Raw genomic sequence first — 17,860 nt, 5'->3', positions numbered from 1 at the left:
TCTCCTGACAATTAGCCTGAGTGCATTATGCCCGAAGAACCATCTTGTTAATCCATAAATTGACGTCACCCACACCCACAAATCCTTGTTCATCGCAATGTGCTTTGGCAGTGTTTACAGTGGAAAAAGCTGTTTCTGCTTCATTTCAAACCGAGGACTTTTGTCGTTCTTGGCAAACATGACAGCCACTAGCCTGCAGAAACTACACATCAAACTCATTATCTGAGATTTCATTTTGTAGGAAAACGTGCTTCAACACAAAAAGATTGTGCAATTTTCATGACTTAGTATTAAAAGCAGTTAGTATGATAACTTGCTGCCATGTGGTTTCGGTTGTGTAGTGGTTATCACATTAGCCTCACACGTGAGAGGTCCCTGCTTACAAACTGGGCGGAAACATGGCTTTTGAGTTTGCAAGGAGGAACACAGCGCATGTCTGGAGTATCAAATTGCGTAAAACATCTCTCTGTGGCTCAACATTGACATCAGAAAAGTTCAAACATTGGTCTCTACTGGAATCTATCTATGATCTGACAATTAGCCTGAGTACATTATGCCCAAAGAACCATCTTGTTAATCCATGAATTGAAGTCACCCACACCCACAAATCCTTGTTCATCGCAATGTGCTTTGGCAGTGCTAACAGTGGAAAAAGCTGTTTCTGCTCGGTTTTGAACCAAGAACCTTTAGCGTTCTTGACAAACATGATAGCCACTACACTGCAGAAACGTCACATCAAGCTCAATACCGGAGTTATTTTGGCAGGAAAACATGCTTCAACACAAAGAAATTGTGCAATTTTCATGACTGAGCATTCAAAGCAATTAATATATTTTGCTGCCATGCGGTTTCGGTTGTGTCGTGCTTATAACGTGAGCTTCTCACGCAAAAGGTCCCCAGTTTAAAGCCAAGCAGAAACATTGAATTTGGGACTGCACCAAGCAACACAGTCCATGTCTGGAATATCAATTGCGTAAAACTTCTCTCTGTGGCTCAACGTCGATATCAGAAAAGTTCAAACATCGATCTGTACTTGAACCTATCTCCTGACAATTAGCCCGAGTAATTTATGCCAGAAGAGCTACGTTGTTAATCCAAAAGATCACTTGACCCATGAATCCTTAGTTATCTCAAGTGTGCTTGGCCAATGTGAAAGCTGTTTCTGCTCGGTTTTGAACCGAGAACCTTTAGCGTTCTTGGCAAACATGATAGCCACTAGCTTGCAGGGAAACGTGCTTCAACACAATTTCTTTGTGCTTGCAATTTTCATAACTTAGTATTAAAAGCAATTCGTATGAAACCTTGCTGGCATGCGGTTTCGGTTGTGTAGTGTTTATCGCGTTAGCCTCACAAGCAGATACTTGGCTTTTGGGATTGCAACGTGGAACTCAGCACATGTCTGGATATCAAATTGCTAAAAAAACTCATCACTGTGGCTCACGGTTAATGTCAGAAAATTTCAAACATTAGTCTCTACGTGAACCAACCCATCTATCTCCTGACAATTAGCCTGAGTACATTATGCCCGAAGAACCATCTTGTTAATCCATAAATTGACGTCACCCACACCCACAAATCCTTGTTCATCGCAATGTGCTTTGGCAGTGTTTACAGTGGAAAAAGCTGTTTCTGCTTCATTTCAAACCGAGGACTTTTGTCGTTCTTGGCAAACATGACAGCCACTAGCCTGCAGAAACTACACATCAAACTCATTATCTGAGATTTCATTTTGTAGGAAAACGTGCTTCAACACAAAAAGATTGTGCAATTTTCATGACTTAGTATTAAAAGCAGTTAGTATGATAACTTGCTGCCATGTGGTTTCGGTTGTGTAGTGGTTATCACATTAGCCTCACACGTGAGAGGTCCCTGCTTACAAACTGGGCGGAAACATGGCTTTTGAGTTTGCAAGGAGGAACACAGCGCATGTCTGGAGTATCAAATTGCGTAAAACATCTCTCTGTGGCTCAACATTGACATCAGAAAAGTTCAAACATTGGTCTCTACTGGAATCTATCTATGATCTGACAATTAGCCTGAGTACATTATGCCCAAAGAACCATCTTGTTAATCCATGAATTGAAGTCACCCACACCCACAAATCCTTGTTCATCGCAATGTGCTTTGGCAGTGCTAACAGTGGAAAAAGCTGTTTCTGCTCAGTTTTGAACCAAGAACCTTTAGCGTTCTTGACAAACATGATAGCCACTACACTGCAGAAACGTCACATCAAGCTCAATACCGGAGTTATTTTGGCAGGAAAACATGCTTCAACACAAAGAAATTGTGCAATTTTCATGACTGAGCATTCAAAGCAATTAATATATTTTGCTGCCATGCGGTTTCGGTTGTGTCGTGTTTATAACGTGAGCTTCTCACGCAAAAGGTCCCCAGTTTAAAGCCAAGCAGAAACATTGAATTTGGGACTGCACCAAGCAACACAGTCCATGTCTGGAATATCAATTGCGTAAAACTTCTCTCTGTGGCTCAACGTCGATATCAGAAAAGTTCAAACATTGATCTGTACTTGAACTTATCTCCTGACAATTAGCCCGAGTAATTTATGCCAGAAGAGCTACGTTGTTAATCCAAAAGATCACTTGACCCATGAATCCTTAGTTATCTCAAGTGTGCTTGGCCAATGTGAAAGCTGTTTCTGCTCGGTTTTGAACCGAGAACCTTTAGCGTTCTTGGCAAACATGATAGCCACTAGCTTGCAGGGAAACGTGCTTCAACACAATTTTTTTTTGTTGCAATTTTCATAACTTAGTATTAAAAGCAATTCGTATGAAACCTTGCTGGCATGCGGTTTCGGTTGTGTAGTGTTTATCGCGTTAGCCTCACAAGCAGATACTTGGCTTTTGGGATTGCAACGTGGAACTCAGCACATGTCTGAATATCAAATTGCTAAAAAACTCATCACTGTGGCTCACGGTTAATGTCAGAAAATTTCAAACATTAGTCTCTACGTGAACCAACCCATCTATCTCCTGACAATTAGCCTGAGTGCATTATGCCCGAAGAACCATCTTGTTAATCCATAAATTGACGTCACCCACACCCACAAATCCTTGTTCATCGCAATGTACTTTGGCAGTGTTTACAGTGGAAAAAGCTGTTTCTGCTTCATTTCAAACCGAGGACTTTTGTCGTTCTTGGCAAACATGACAGCCACTAGCCTGCAGAAACTACACATCAAACTCATTATCTGAGATTTCATTTTGTAGGAAAACGTGCTTCAACACAAAAAGATTGTGCAATTTTCATAATTTAGTATTAAAAGCGATTAATATATCTTGCCGGCATGTGGTTTTGGTTGTGTAATGCTTATCACGTTAGCCTCACACGCGATAGGCCCTCAGTTTAAAGCCGAGAAGAAACATGGCTTTTGGGATTGCGACGAGGAACACAGCGCCTGTCTGGAGTACGAAATTGCGGAAAAACTCATCACCGTGGTTTACGGTTAATGTCAGAAAATGTCATACTGTAGTCTCTCCGTGAACCAACCCATCTATCTCCTGACAATTAGCCTGAGTATAATATGCCCGAAGAACCATCTTGTTAATCCATAAATTCACGTCACCCACACCCACAAATCCTTGTTCATCGCAATGTGCTTTGGCAGTGTTTACAGTGGAAAAAGCAGTTTCTGCTCGGTTTTGAACCAAGAACCTTTAGCGTTCTTGACAAACATGATAGCCACTACACTGCAGAAACTTCACATCAAGCTCAAAACCTTAGTTATTTTGGCAGGAGAAAGTGCTTCAACACAAAAAGATTGTGCAGTTTTCATGACTTGTTATTAAAAGCAATTAGTATGATACCTTGCTGGCATGCGGTTTCGGTTGTGTAGTGCTTATCACGTTAGCCTTACAGGCGAAAGGTCCACAGTTTAAAGCCGAGCAGAAACATGGATTTTGGGACTGCAACAAGGAACACAGTGCATGTCTGGAATATCAAATTGTGTAAAACTTCTCTCTGTGGCTCAACGTTGATATCAGAAAAGTCCAAACATTGGTCTGTACTTGAACCAACCTGGCTATCTCCTGACAATTAGCCTGAGTAATTTATGCCAGAAGAGCTACGTTGTTAATCCAAAAGAACACGTGACCCATGAATCCTTAGTTATCGCAAGTGTGCTTGGCCAATGTGAAAGCTGTTTCTGCTCGGTTTTGAACCGAGAACCTTTAGCGTTCTTGGCAAACATGATAGCCACTACCCTGCAGAGACTACACATCAAACTCATCATCTGAGATTTCATTTAGCAGGGAAACATGCTTCAACACAAAAAGATTGTGCAATTTTCATAATTTAGTATTAAAAGCGATTAATATATCTTGCCGGCATGTGGTTTTGGTTGTGTAATGCTTATCACGTTAGCCTCACACGCGAAAGGCCCTCAGTTTAAAGCCGAGAAGAAACATGGCTTTTGGGATTGCGACGAGGAGTACGAAATTGCGGAAAAACTCATCGCCGTGGTTTACGGTTAATGTCAGAAAATGTCATACAGTAGTCTCTCCGTGAACCAACCCATCTATCTCCTGACAATTAGCCTGAGTACATTATGCCCGAAGAACCATCTTGTTAATCCATAAATTGACGTCACCCACACCCACAAATCCTTGTTCATCGCAATGTGCTTTGGCAGTGTTTACAGTGGAAAAAGCTGTTTCTGCTTCATTTCAAACCGAGGACTTTTGTCGTTCTTGGCAAACATGACAGCCACTAGCCTGCAGAAACTACACATCAAACTCATTATCTGAGATTTCATTTTGTAGGAAAACGTGCTTCAACACAAAAAGATTGTGCAATTTTCATGACTTAGTATTAAAAGCAGTTAGTATGATAACTTGCTGCCATGTGGTTTCGGTTGTGTAGTGGTTATCACATTAGCCTCACACGTGAGAGGTCCCTGCTTACAAACTGGGCGGAAACATGGCTTTTGAGTTTGCAAGGAGGAACACAGCGCATGTCTGGAGTATCAAATTGCGTAAAACATCTCTCTGTGGCTCAACATTGACATCAGAAAAGTTCAAACATTGGTCTCTACTGGAATCTATCTATGATCTGACAATTAGCCTGAGTACATTATGCCCAAAGAACCATCTTGTTAATCCATGAATTGAAGTCACCCACACCCACAAATCCTTGTTCATCGCAATGTGCTTTGGCAGTGCTAACAGTGGAAAAAGCTGTTTCTGCTCAGTTTTGAACCAAGAACCTTTAGCGTTCTTGACAAACATGATAGCCACTACACTGCAGAAACGTCACATCAAGCTCAATACCGGAGTTATTTTGGCAGGAAAACATGCTTCAACACAAAGAAATTGTGCAATTTTCATGACTGAGCATTCAAAGCAATTAATATATTTTGCTGCCATGCGGTTTCGGTTGTGTCGTGTTTATAACGTGAGCTTCTCACGCAAAAGGTCCCCAGTTTAAAGCCAAGCAGAAACATTGAATTTGGGACTGCACCAAGCAACACAGTCCATGTCTGGAATATCAATTGCGTAAAACTTCTCTCTGTGGCTCAACGTCGATATCAGAAAAGTTCAAACATTGATCTGTACTTGAACTTATCTCCTGACAATTAGCCCGAGTAATTTATGCCAGAAGAGCTACGTTGTTAATCCAAAAGATCACTTGACCCATGAATCCTTAGTTATCTCAAGTGTGCTTGGCCAATGTGAAAGCTGTTTCTGCTCGGTTTTGAACCGAGAACCTTTAGCGTTCTTGGCAAACATGATAGCCACTAGCTTGCAGGGAAACGTGCTTCAACACAATTTTTTTTTGTTGCAATTTTCATAACTTAGTATTAAAAGCAATTCGTATGAAACCTTGCTGGCATGCGGTTTCGGTTGTGTAGTGTTTATCGCGTTAGCCTCACAAGCAGATACTTGGCTTTTGGGATTGCAACGTGGAACTCAGCACATGTCTGAATATCAAATTGCTAAAAAACTCATCACTGTGGCTCACGGTTAATGTCAGAAAATTTCAAACATTAGTCTCTACGTGAACCAACCCATCTATCTCCTGACAATTAGCCTGAGTGCATTATGCCCGAAGAACCATCTTGTTAATCCATAAATTGACGTCACCCACACCCACAAATCCTTGTTCATCGCAATGTACTTTGGCAGTGTTTACAGTGGAAAAAGCTGTTTCTGCTTCATTTCAAACCGAGGACTTTTGTCGTTCTTGGCAAACATGACAGCCACTAGCCTGCAGAAACTACACATCAAACTCATTATCTGAGATTTCATTTTGTAGGAAAACGTGCTTCAACACAAAAAGATTGTGCAATTTTCATAATTTAGTATTAAAAGCGATTAATATATCTTGCCGGCATGTGGTTTTGGTTGTGTAATGCTTATCACGTTAGCCTCACACGCGATAGGCCCTCAGTTTAAAGCCGAGAAGAAACATGGCTTTTGGGATTGCGACGAGGAACACAGCGCCTGTCTGGAGTACGAAATTGCGGAAAAACTCATCACCGTGGTTTACGGTTAATGTCAGAAAATGTCATACTGTAGTCTCTCCGTGAACCAACCCATCTATCTCCTGACAATTAGCCTGAGTATAATATGCCCGAAGAACCATCTTGTTAATCCATAAATTCACGTCACCCACACCCACAAATCCTTGTTCATCGCAATGTGCTTTGGCAGTGTTTACAGTGGAAAAAGCAGTTTCTGCTCGGTTTTGAACCAAGAACCTTTAGCGTTCTTGACAAACATGATAGCCACTACACTGCAGAAACTTCACATCAAGCTCAAAACCTTAGTTATTTTGGCAGGAGAAAGTGCTTCAACACAAAAAGATTGTGCAGTTTTCATGACTTGTTATTAAAAGCAATTAGTATGATACCTTGCTGGCATGCGGTTTCGGTTGTGTAGTGCTTATCACGTTAGCCTTACAGGCGAAAGGTCCACAGTTTAAAGCCGAGCAGAAACATGGATTTTGGGACTGCAACAAGGAACACAGTGCATGTCTGGAATATCAAATTGTGTAAAACTTCTCTCTGTGGCTCAACGTTGATATCAGAAAAGTCCAAACATTGGTCTGTACTTGAACCAACCTGGCTATCTCCTGACAATTAGCCTGAGTAATTTATGCCAGAAGAGCTACGTTGTTAATCCAAAAGAACACGTGACCCATGAATCCTTAGTTATCGCAAGTGTGCTTGGCCAATGTGAAAGCTGTTTCTGCTCGGTTTTGAACCGAGAACCTTTAGCGTTCTTGGCAAACATGATAGCCACTACCCTGCAGAGACTACACATCAAACTCATCATCTGAGATTTCATTTAGCAGGGAAACATGCTTCAACACAAAAAGATTGTGCAATTTTCATAATTTAGTATTAAAAGCGATTAATATATCTTGCCGGCATGTGGTTTTGGTTGTGTAATGCTTATCACGTTAGCCTCACACGCGAAAGGCCCTCAGTTTAAAGCCGAGAAGAAACATGGCTTTTGGGATTGCGACGAGGAGTACGAAATTGCGGAAAAACTCATCGCCGTGGTTTACGGTTAATGTCAGAAAATGTCATACAGTAGTCTCTCCGTGAACCAACCCATCTATCTCCTGACAATTAGCCTGAGTACATTATGCCCGAAGAACCATCTTGTTAATCCATAAATTGACGTCACCCACACCCACAAATCCTTGTTCATCGCAATGTGCTTTGGCAGTGTTTACAGTGGAAAAAGCTGTTTCTGCTTCATTTCAAACCGAGGACTTTTGTCGTTCTTGGCAAACATGACAGCCACTAGCCTGCAGAAACTACACATCAAACTCATTATCTGAGATTTCATTTTGTAGGAAAACGTGCTTCAACACAAAAAGATTGTGCAATTTTCATGACTTAGTATTAAAAGCAGTTAGTATGATAACTTGCTGCCATGTGGTTTCGGTTGTGTAGTGGTTATCACATTAGCCTCACACGTGAGAGGTCCCTGCTTACAAACTGGGCGGAAACATGGCTTTTGAGTTTGCAAGGAGGAACACAGCGCATGTCTGGAGTATCAAATTGCGTAAAACATCTCTCTGTGGCTCAACATTGACATCAGAAAAGTTCAAACATTGGTCTCTACTGGAATCTATCTATGATCTGACAATTAGCCTGAGTACATTATGCCCAAAGAACCATCTTGTTAATCCATGAATTGAAGTCACCCACACCCACAAATCCTTGTTCATCGCAATGTGCTTTGGCAGTGCTAACAGTGGAAAAAGCTGTTTCTGCTCAGTTTTGAACCAAGAACCTTTAGCGTTCTTGACAAACATGATAGCCACTACACTGCAGAAACGTCACATCAAGCTCAATACCGGAGTTATTTTGGCAGGAAAACATGCTTCAACACAAAGAAATTGTGCAATTTTCATGACTGAGCATTCAAAGCAATTAATATATTTTGCTGCCATGCGGTTTCGGTTGTGTCGTGTTTATAACGTGAGCTTCTCACGCAAAAGGTCCCCAGTTTAAAGCCAAGCAGAAACATTGAATTTGGGACTGCACCAAGCAACACAGTCCATGTCTGGAATATCAATTGCGTAAAACTTCTCTCTGTGGCTCAACGTCGATATCAGAAAAGTTCAAACATTGATCTGTACTTGAACTTATCTCCTGACAATTAGCCCGAGTAATTTATGCCAGAAGAGCTACGTTGTTAATCCAAAAGATCACTTGACCCATGAATCCTTAGTTATCTCAAGTGTGCTTGGCCAATGTGAAAGCTGTTTCTGCTCGGTTTTGAACCGAGAACCTTTAGCGTTCTTGGCAAACATGATAGCCACTAGCTTGCAGGGAAACGTGCTTCAACACAATTTTTTTTTGTTGCAATTTTCATAACTTAGTATTAAAAGCAATTCGTATGAAACCTTGCTGGCATGCGGTTTCGGTTGTGTAGTGTTTATCGCGTTAGCCTCACAAGCAGATACTTGGCTTTTGGGATTGCAACGTGGAACTCAGCACATGTCTGAATATCAAATTGCTAAAAAACTCATCACTGTGGCTCACGGTTAATGTCAGAAAATTTCAAACATTAGTCTCTACGTGAACCAACCCATCTATCTCCTGACAATTAGCCTGAGTGCATTATGCCCGAAGAACCATCTTGTTAATCCATAAATTGACGTCACCCACACCCACAAATCCTTGTTCATCGCAATGTACTTTGGCAGTGTTTACAGTGGAAAAAGCTGTTTCTGCTTCATTTCAAACCGAGGACTTTTGTCGTTCTTGGCAAACATGACAGCCACTAGCCTGCAGAAACTACACATCAAACTCATTATCTGAGATTTCATTTTGTAGGAAAACGTGCTTCAACACAAAAAGATTGTGCAATTTTCATAATTTAGTATTAAAAGCGATTAATATATCTTGCCGGCATGTGGTTTTGGTTGTGTAATGCTTATCACGTTAGCCTCACACGCGATAGGCCCTCAGTTTAAAGCCGAGAAGAAACATGGCTTTTGGGATTGCGACGAGGAACTCAGCACATGTCTGAATATCAAATTGCTAAAAAACTCATCACCGTGGTTTACGGTTAATGTCAGAAAATGTCATACTGTAGTCTCTCCGTGAACCAACCCATCTATCTCCTGACAATTAGCCTGAGTATAATATGCCCGAAGAACCATCTTGTTAATCCATAAATTCACGTCACCCACACCCACAAATCCTTGTTCATCGCAATGTGCTTTGGCAGTGTTTACAGTGGAAAAAGCAGTTTCTGCTCGGTTTTGAACCAAGAACCTTTAGCGTTCTTGACAAACATGATAGCCACTACACTGCAGAAACTTCACATCAAGCTCAAAACCTTAGTTATTTTGGCAGGAGAAAGTGCTTCAACACAAAAAGATTGTGCAGTTTTCATGACTTGTTATTAAAAGCAATTAGTATGATACCTTGCTGGCATGCGGTTTCGGTTGTGTAGTGCTTATCACGTTAGCCTTACAGGCGAAAGGTCCACAGTTTAAAGCCGAGCAGAAACATGGATTTTGGGACTGCAACAAGGAACACAGTGCATGTCTGGAATATCAAATTGTGTAAAACTTCTCTCTGTGGCTCAACGTTGATATCAGAAAAGTCCAAACATTGGTCTGTACTTGAACCAACCTGGCTATCTCCTGACAATTAGCCTGAGTAATTTATGCCAGAAGAGCTACGTTGTTAATCCAAAAGAACACGTGACCCATGAATCCTTAGTTATCGCAAGTGTGCTTGGCCAATGTGAAAGCTGTTTCTGCTCGGTTTTGAACCGAGAACCTTTAGCGTTCTTGGCAAACATGATAGCCACTACCCTGCAGAGACTACACATCAAACTCATCATCTGAGATTTCATTTAGCAGGGAAACATGCTTCAACACAAAAAGATTGTGCAATTTTCATAATTTAGTATTAAAAGCGATTAATATATCTTGCCGGCATGTGGTTTTGGTTGTGTAATGCTTATCACGTTAGCCTCACACGCGAAAGGCCCTCAGTTTAAAGCCGAGAAGAAACATGGCTTTTGGGATTGCGACGAGGAGTACGAAATTGCGGAAAAACTCATCGCCGTGGTTTACGGTTAATGTCAGAAAATGTCATACAGTAGTCTCTCCGTGAACCAACCCATCTATCTCCTGACAATTAGCCTGAGTACATTATGCCCGAAGAACCATCTTGTTAATCCATAAATTGACGTCACCCACACCCACAAATCCTTGTTCATCGCAATGTGCTTTGGCAGTGTTTACAGTGGAAAAAGCTGTTTCTGCTTCATTTCAAACCGAGGACTTTTGTCGTTCTTGGCAAACATGACAGCCACTAGCCTGCAGAAACTACACATCAAACTCATTATCTGAGATTTCATTTTGTAGGAAAACGTGCTTCAACACAAAAAGATTGTGCAATTTTCATGACTTAGTATTAAAAGCAGTTAGTATGATAACTTGCTGCCATGTGGTTTCGGTTGTGTAGTGGTTATCACATTAGCCTCACACGTGAGAGGTCCCTGCTTACAAACTGGGCGGAAACATGGCTTTTGAGTTTGCAAGGAGGAACACAGCGCATGTCTGGAGTATCAAATTGCGTAAAACATCTCTCTGTGGCTCAACATTGACATCAGAAAAGTTCAAACATTGGTCTCTACTGGAATCTATCTATGATCTGACAATTAGCCTGAGTACATTATGCCCAAAGAACCATCTTGTTAATCCATGAATTGAAGTCACCCACACCCACAAATCCTTGTTCATCGCAATGTGCTTTGGCAGTGCTAACAGTGGAAAAAGCTGTTTCTGCTCAGTTTTGAACCAAGAACCTTTAGCGTTCTTGACAAACATGATAGCCACTACACTGCAGAAACGTCACATCAAGCTCAATACCGGAGTTATTTTGGCAGGAAAACATGCTTCAACACAAAGAAATTGTGCAATTTTCATGACTGAGCATTCAAAGCAATTAATATATTTTGCTGCCATGCGGTTTCGGTTGTGTCGTGTTTATAACGTGAGCTTCTCACGCAAAAGGTCCCCAGTTTAAAGCCAAGCAGAAACATTGAATTTGGGACTGCACCAAGCAACACAGTCCATGTCTGGAATATCAATTGCGTAAAACTTCTCTCTGTGGCTCAACGTCGATATCAGAAAAGTTCAAACATTGATCTGTACTTGAACTTATCTCCTGACAATTAGCCCGAGTAATTTATGCCAGAAGAGCTACGTTGTTAATCCAAAAGATCACTTGACCCATGAATCCTTAGTTATCTCAAGTGTGCTTGGCCAATGTGAAAGCTGTTTCTGCTCGGTTTTGAACCGAGAACCTTTAGCGTTCTTGGCAAACATGATAGCCACTAGCTTGCAGGGAAACGTGCTTCAACACAATTTTTTTTTGTTGCAATTTTCATAACTTAGTATTAAAAGCAATTCGTATGAAACCTTGCTGGCATGCGGTTTCGGTTGTGTAGTGTTTATCGCGTTAGCCTCACAAGCAGATACTTGGCTTTTGGGATTGCAACGTGGAACTCAGCACATGTCTGAATATCAAATTGCTAAAAAACTCATCACTGTGGCTCACGGTTAATGTCAGAAAATTTCAAACATTAGTCTCTACGTGAACCAACCCATCTATCTCCTGACAATTAGCCTGAGTGCATTATGCCCGAAGAACCATCTTGTTAATCCATAAATTGACGTCACCCACACCCACAAATCCTTGTTCATCGCAATGTACTTTGGCAGTGTTTACAGTGGAAAAAGCTGTTTCTGCTTCATTTCAAACCGAGGACTTTTGTCGTTCTTGGCAAACATGACAGCCACTAGCCTGCAGAAACTACACATCAAACTCATTATCTGAGATTTCATTTTGTAGGAAAACGTGCTTCAACACAAAAAGATTGTGCAATTTTCATAATTTAGTATTAAAAGCGATTAATATATCTTGCCGGCATGTGGTTTTGGTTGTGTAATGCTTATCACGTTAGCCTCACACGCGATAGGCCCTCAGTTTAAAGCCGAGAAGAAACATGGCTTTTGGGATTGCGACGAGGAACACAGCGCCTGTCTGGAGTACGAAATTGCGGAAAAACTCATCACCGTGGTTTACGGTTAATGTCAGAAAATGTCATACTGTAGTCTCTCCGTGAACCAACCCATCTATCTCCTGACAATTAGCCTGAGTATAATATGCCCGAAGAACCATCTTGTTAATCCATAAATTCACGTCACCCACACCCACAAATCCTTGTTCATCGCAATGTGCTTTGGCAGTGTTTACAGTGGAAAAAGCAGTTTCTGCTCGGTTTTGAACCAAGAACCTTTAGCGTTCTTGACAAACATGATAGCCACTACACTGCAGAAACTTCACATCAAGCTCAAAACCTTAGTTATTTTGGCAGGAGAAAGTGCTTCAACACAAAAAGATTGTGCAGTTTTCATGACTTGTTATTAAAAGCAATTAGTATGATACCTTGCTGGCATGCGGTTTCGGTTGTGTAGTGCTTATCACGTTAGCCTTACAGGCGAAAGGTCCACAGTTTAAAGCCGAGCAGAAACATGGATTTTGGGACTGCAACAAGGAACACAGTGCATGTCTGGAATATCAAATTGTGTAAAACTTCTCTCTGTGGCTCAACGTTGATATCAGAAAAGTCCAAACATTGGTCTGTACTTGAACCAACCTGGCTATCTCCTGACAATTAGCCTGAGTAATTTATGCCAGAAGAGCTACGTTGTTAATCCAAAAGAACACGTGACCCATGAATCCTTAGTTATCGCAAGTGTGCTTGGCCAATGTGAAAGCTGTTTCTGCTCGGTTTTGAACCGAGAACCTTTAGCGTTCTTGGCAAACATGATAGCCACTACCCTGCAGAGACTACACATCAAACTCATCATCTGAGATTTCATTTAGCAGGGAAACATGCTTCAACACAAAAAGATTGTGCAATTTTCATAATTTAGTATTAAAAGCGATTAATATATCTTGCCGGCATGTGGTTTTGGTTGTGTAATGCTTATCACGTTAGCCTCACACGCGAAAGGCCCTCAGTTTAAAGCCGAGAAGAAACATGGCTTTTGGGATTGCGACGAGGAGTACGAAATTGCGGAAAAACTCATCGCCGTGGTTTACGGTTAATGTCAGAAAATGTCATACAGTAGTCTCTCCGTGAACCAACCCATCTATCTCCTGACAATTAGCCTGAGTACATTATGCCCGAAGAACCATCTTGTTAATCCATAAATTGACGTCACCCACACCCACAAATCCTTGTTCATCGCAATGTGCTTTGGCAGTGTTTACAGTGGAAAAAGCTGTTTCTGCTTCATTTCAAACCGAGGACTTTTGTCGTTCTTGGCAAACATGACAGCCACTAGCCTGCAGAAACTACACATCAAACTCATTATCTGAGATTTCATTTTGTAGGAAAACGTGCTTCAACACAAAAAGATTGTGCAATTTTCATGACTTAGTATTAAAAGCAGTTAGTATGATAACTTGCTGCCATGTGGTTTCGGTTGTGTAGTGGTTATCACATTAGCCTCACACGTGAGAGGTCCCTGCTTACAAACTGGGCGGAAACATGGCTTTTGAGTTTGCAAGGAGGAACACAGCGCATGTCTGGAGTATCAAATTGCGTAAAACATCTCTCTGTGGCTCAACATTGACATCAGAAAAGTTCAAACATTGGTCTCTACTGGAATCTATCTATGATCTGACAATTAGCCTGAGTACATTATGCCCAAAGAACCATCTTGTTAATCCATGAATTGAAGTCACCCACACCCACAAATCCTTGTTCATCGCAATGTGCTTTGGCAGTGCTAACAGTGGAAAAAGCTGTTTCTGCTCGGTTTTGAACCAAGAACCTTTAGCGTTCTTGACAAACATGATAGCCACTACACTGCAGAAACGTCACATCAAGCTCAATACCGGAGTTATTTTGGCAGGAAAACATGCTTCAACACAAAGAAATTGTGCAATTTTCATGACTGAGCATTCAAAGCAATTAATATATTTTGCTGCCATGCGGTTTCGGTTGTGTCGTGCTTATAACGTGAGCTTCTCACGCAAAAGGTCCCCAGTTTAAAGCCAAGCAGAAACATTGAATTTGGGACTGCACCAAGCAACACAGTCCATGTCTGGAATATCAATTGCGTAAAACTTCTCTCTGTGGCTCAACGTCGATATCAGAAAAGTTCAAACATTGATCTGTACTTGAACTTATCTCCTGACAATTAGCCCGAGTAATTTATGCCAGAAGAGCTACGTTGTTAATCCAAAAGATCACTTGACCCATGAATCCTTAGTTATCTCAAGTGTGCTTGGCCAATGTGAAAGCTGTTTCTGCTCGGTTTTGAACCGAGAACCTTTAGCGTTCTTGGCAAACATGATAGCCACTAGCTTGCAGGGAAACGTGCTTCAACACAATTTTTTTGTTGTTGCAATTTTCATAACTTAGTATTAAAAGCAATTCGTATGAAACCTTGCTGGCATGCGGTTTCGGTTGTGTAGTGTTTATCGCGTTAGCCTCACAAGCAGATACTTGGCTTTTGGGATTGCAACGTGGAACTCAGCACATGTCTGAATATCAAATTGCTAAAAAACTCATCACTGTGGCTCACGGTTAATGTCAGAAAATTTCAAACATTAGTCTCTACGTGAACCAACCCATCTATCTCCTGACAATTAGCCTGAGTGCATTATGCCCGAAGAACCATCTTGTTAATCCATAAATTGATGTCACCCACACCCACAAATCCTTGTTCATCGCAATGTACTTTGGCAGTGTTTACAGTGGAAAAAGCTGTTTCTGCTTCATTTCAAACCGAGGACTTTTGTCGTTCTTGGCAAACATGACAGCCACTAGCCTGCAGAAACTACACATCAAACTCATTATCTGAGATTTCATTTTGTAGGAAAACGTGCTTCAACACAAAAAGATTGTGCAATTTTCATAATTTAGTATTAAAAGCGATTAATATATCTTGCCGGCATGTGGTTTTGGTTGTGTAATGCTTATCACGTTAGCCTCACACGCGATAGGCCCTCAGTTTAAAGCCGAGAAGAAACATGGCTTTTGGGATTGCGACGAGGAACACAGCGCCTGTCTGGAGTACGAAATTGCGGAAAAACTCATCACCGTGGTTTACGGTTAATGTCAGAAAATGTCATACTGTAGTCTCTCCGTGAACCAACCCATCTATCTCCTGACAATTAGCCTGAGTATAATATGCCCGAAGAACCATCTTGTTAATCCATAAATTCACGTCACCCACTCCCACAAATCCTTGTTCATCGCAATGTGCTTTGGCAGTGTTTACAGTGGAAAAAGCAGTTTCTGCTCGGTTTTGAACCAAGAACCTTTAGCGTTCTTGACAAACATGATAGCCACTACACTGCAGAAACTTCACATCAAGCTCAAAACCTTAGTTATTTTGGCAGGAGAAAGTGCTTCAACACAAAAAGATTGTGCAGTTTTCATGACTTGTTATTAAAAGCAATTAGTATGATACCTTGCTGGCATGCGGTTTCGGTTGTGTAGTGCTTATCACGTTAGCCTTACAGGCGAAAGGTCCACAGTTTAAAGCCGAGCAGAAACATGGATTTTGGGACTGCAACAAGGAACACAGTGCATGTCTGGAATATCAAATTGTGTAAAACTTCTCTCTGTGGCTCAACGTTGATATCAGAAAAGTCCAAACATTGGTCTGTACTTGAACCAACCTGGCTATCTCCTGACAATTAGCCTGAGTAATTTATGCCAGAAGAGCTACGTTGTTAATCCAAAAGAACACGTGACCCATGAATCCTTAGTTATCGCAAGTGTGCTTGGCCAATGTGAAAGCTGTTTCTGCTCGGTTTTGAACCGAGAACCTTTAGCGTTCTTGGCAAACATGATAGCCACTACCCTGCAGAGACTACACATCAAACTCATCATCTGAGATTTCATTTAGCAGGGAAACATGCTTCAACACAAAAAGATTGTGCAATTTTCATAATTTAGTATTAAAAGCGATTAATATATCTTGCCGGCATGTGGTTTTGGTTGTGTAATGCTTATCACGTTAGCCTCACACGCGAAAGGCCCTCAGTTTAAAGCCGAGAAGAAACATGGCTTTTGGGATTGCGACGAGGAGTACGAAATTGCGGAAAAACTCATCGCCGTGGTTTACGGTTAATGTCAGAAAATGTCATACAGTAGTCTCTCCGTGAACCAACCCATCTATCTCCTGACAATTAGCCTGAGTACATTATGCCCGAAGAACCATCTTGTTAATCCATAAATTGACGTCACCCACACCCACAAATCCTTGTTCATCGCAATGTGCTTTGGCAGTGTTTACAGTGGAAAAAGCTGTTTCTGCTTCATTTCAAACCGAGGACTTTTGTCGTTCTTGGCAAACATGACAGCCACTAGCCTGCAGAAACTACACATCAAACTCATTATCTGAGATTTCATTTTGTAGGAAAACGTGCTTCAACACAAAAAGATTGTGCAATTTTCATGACTTAGTATTAAAAGCAGTTAGTATGATAACTTGCTGCCATGTGGTTTCGGTTGTGTAGTGGTTATCACATTAGCCTCACACGTGAGAGGTCCCTGCTTACAAACTGGGCGGAAACATGGCTTTTGAGTTTGCAAGGAGGAACACAGCGCATGTCTGGAGTATCAAATTGCGTAAAACATCTCTCTGTGGCTCAACATTGACATCAGAAAAGTTCAAACATTGGTCTCTACTGGAATCTATCTATGATCTGACAATTAGCCTGAGTACATTATGCCCAAAGAACCATCTTGTTAATCCATGAATTGAAGTCACCCACACCCACAAATCCTTGTTCATCGCAATGTGCTTTGGCAGTGCTAACAGTGGAAAAAGCTGTTTCTGCTCGGTTTTGAACCAAGAACCTTTAGCGTTCTTGACAAACATGATAGCCACTACACTGCAGAAACGTCACATCAAGCTCAATACCGGAGTTATTTTGGCAGGAAAACATGCTTCAACACAAAGAAATTGTGCAATTTTCATGACTGAGCATTCAAAGCAATTAATATATTTTGCTGCCATGCGGTTTCGGTTGTGTCGTGCTTATAACGTGAGCTTCTCACGCAAAAGGTCCCCAGTTTAAAGCCAAGCAGAAACATTGAATTTGGGACTGCACCAAGCAACACAGTCCATGTCTGGAATATCAATTGCGTAAAACTTCTCTCTGTGGCTCAACGTCGATATCAGAAAAGTTCAAACATCGATCTGTACTTGAACCTATCTCCTGACAATTAGCCCGAGTAATTTATGCCAGAAGAGCTACGTTGTTAATCCAAAAGATCACTTGACCCATGAATCCTTAGTTATCTCAAGTGTGCTTGGCCAATGT

Source organism: Conger conger, chromosome 12 (genome assembly GCF_963514075.1).
Source record: "Conger conger chromosome 12, fConCon1.1, whole genome shotgun sequence".
NCBI lineage: Eukaryota > Metazoa > Chordata > Actinopteri > Anguilliformes > Congridae > Conger > Conger conger.
Note: the sequence above shows the minus strand (reverse complement) of the source record.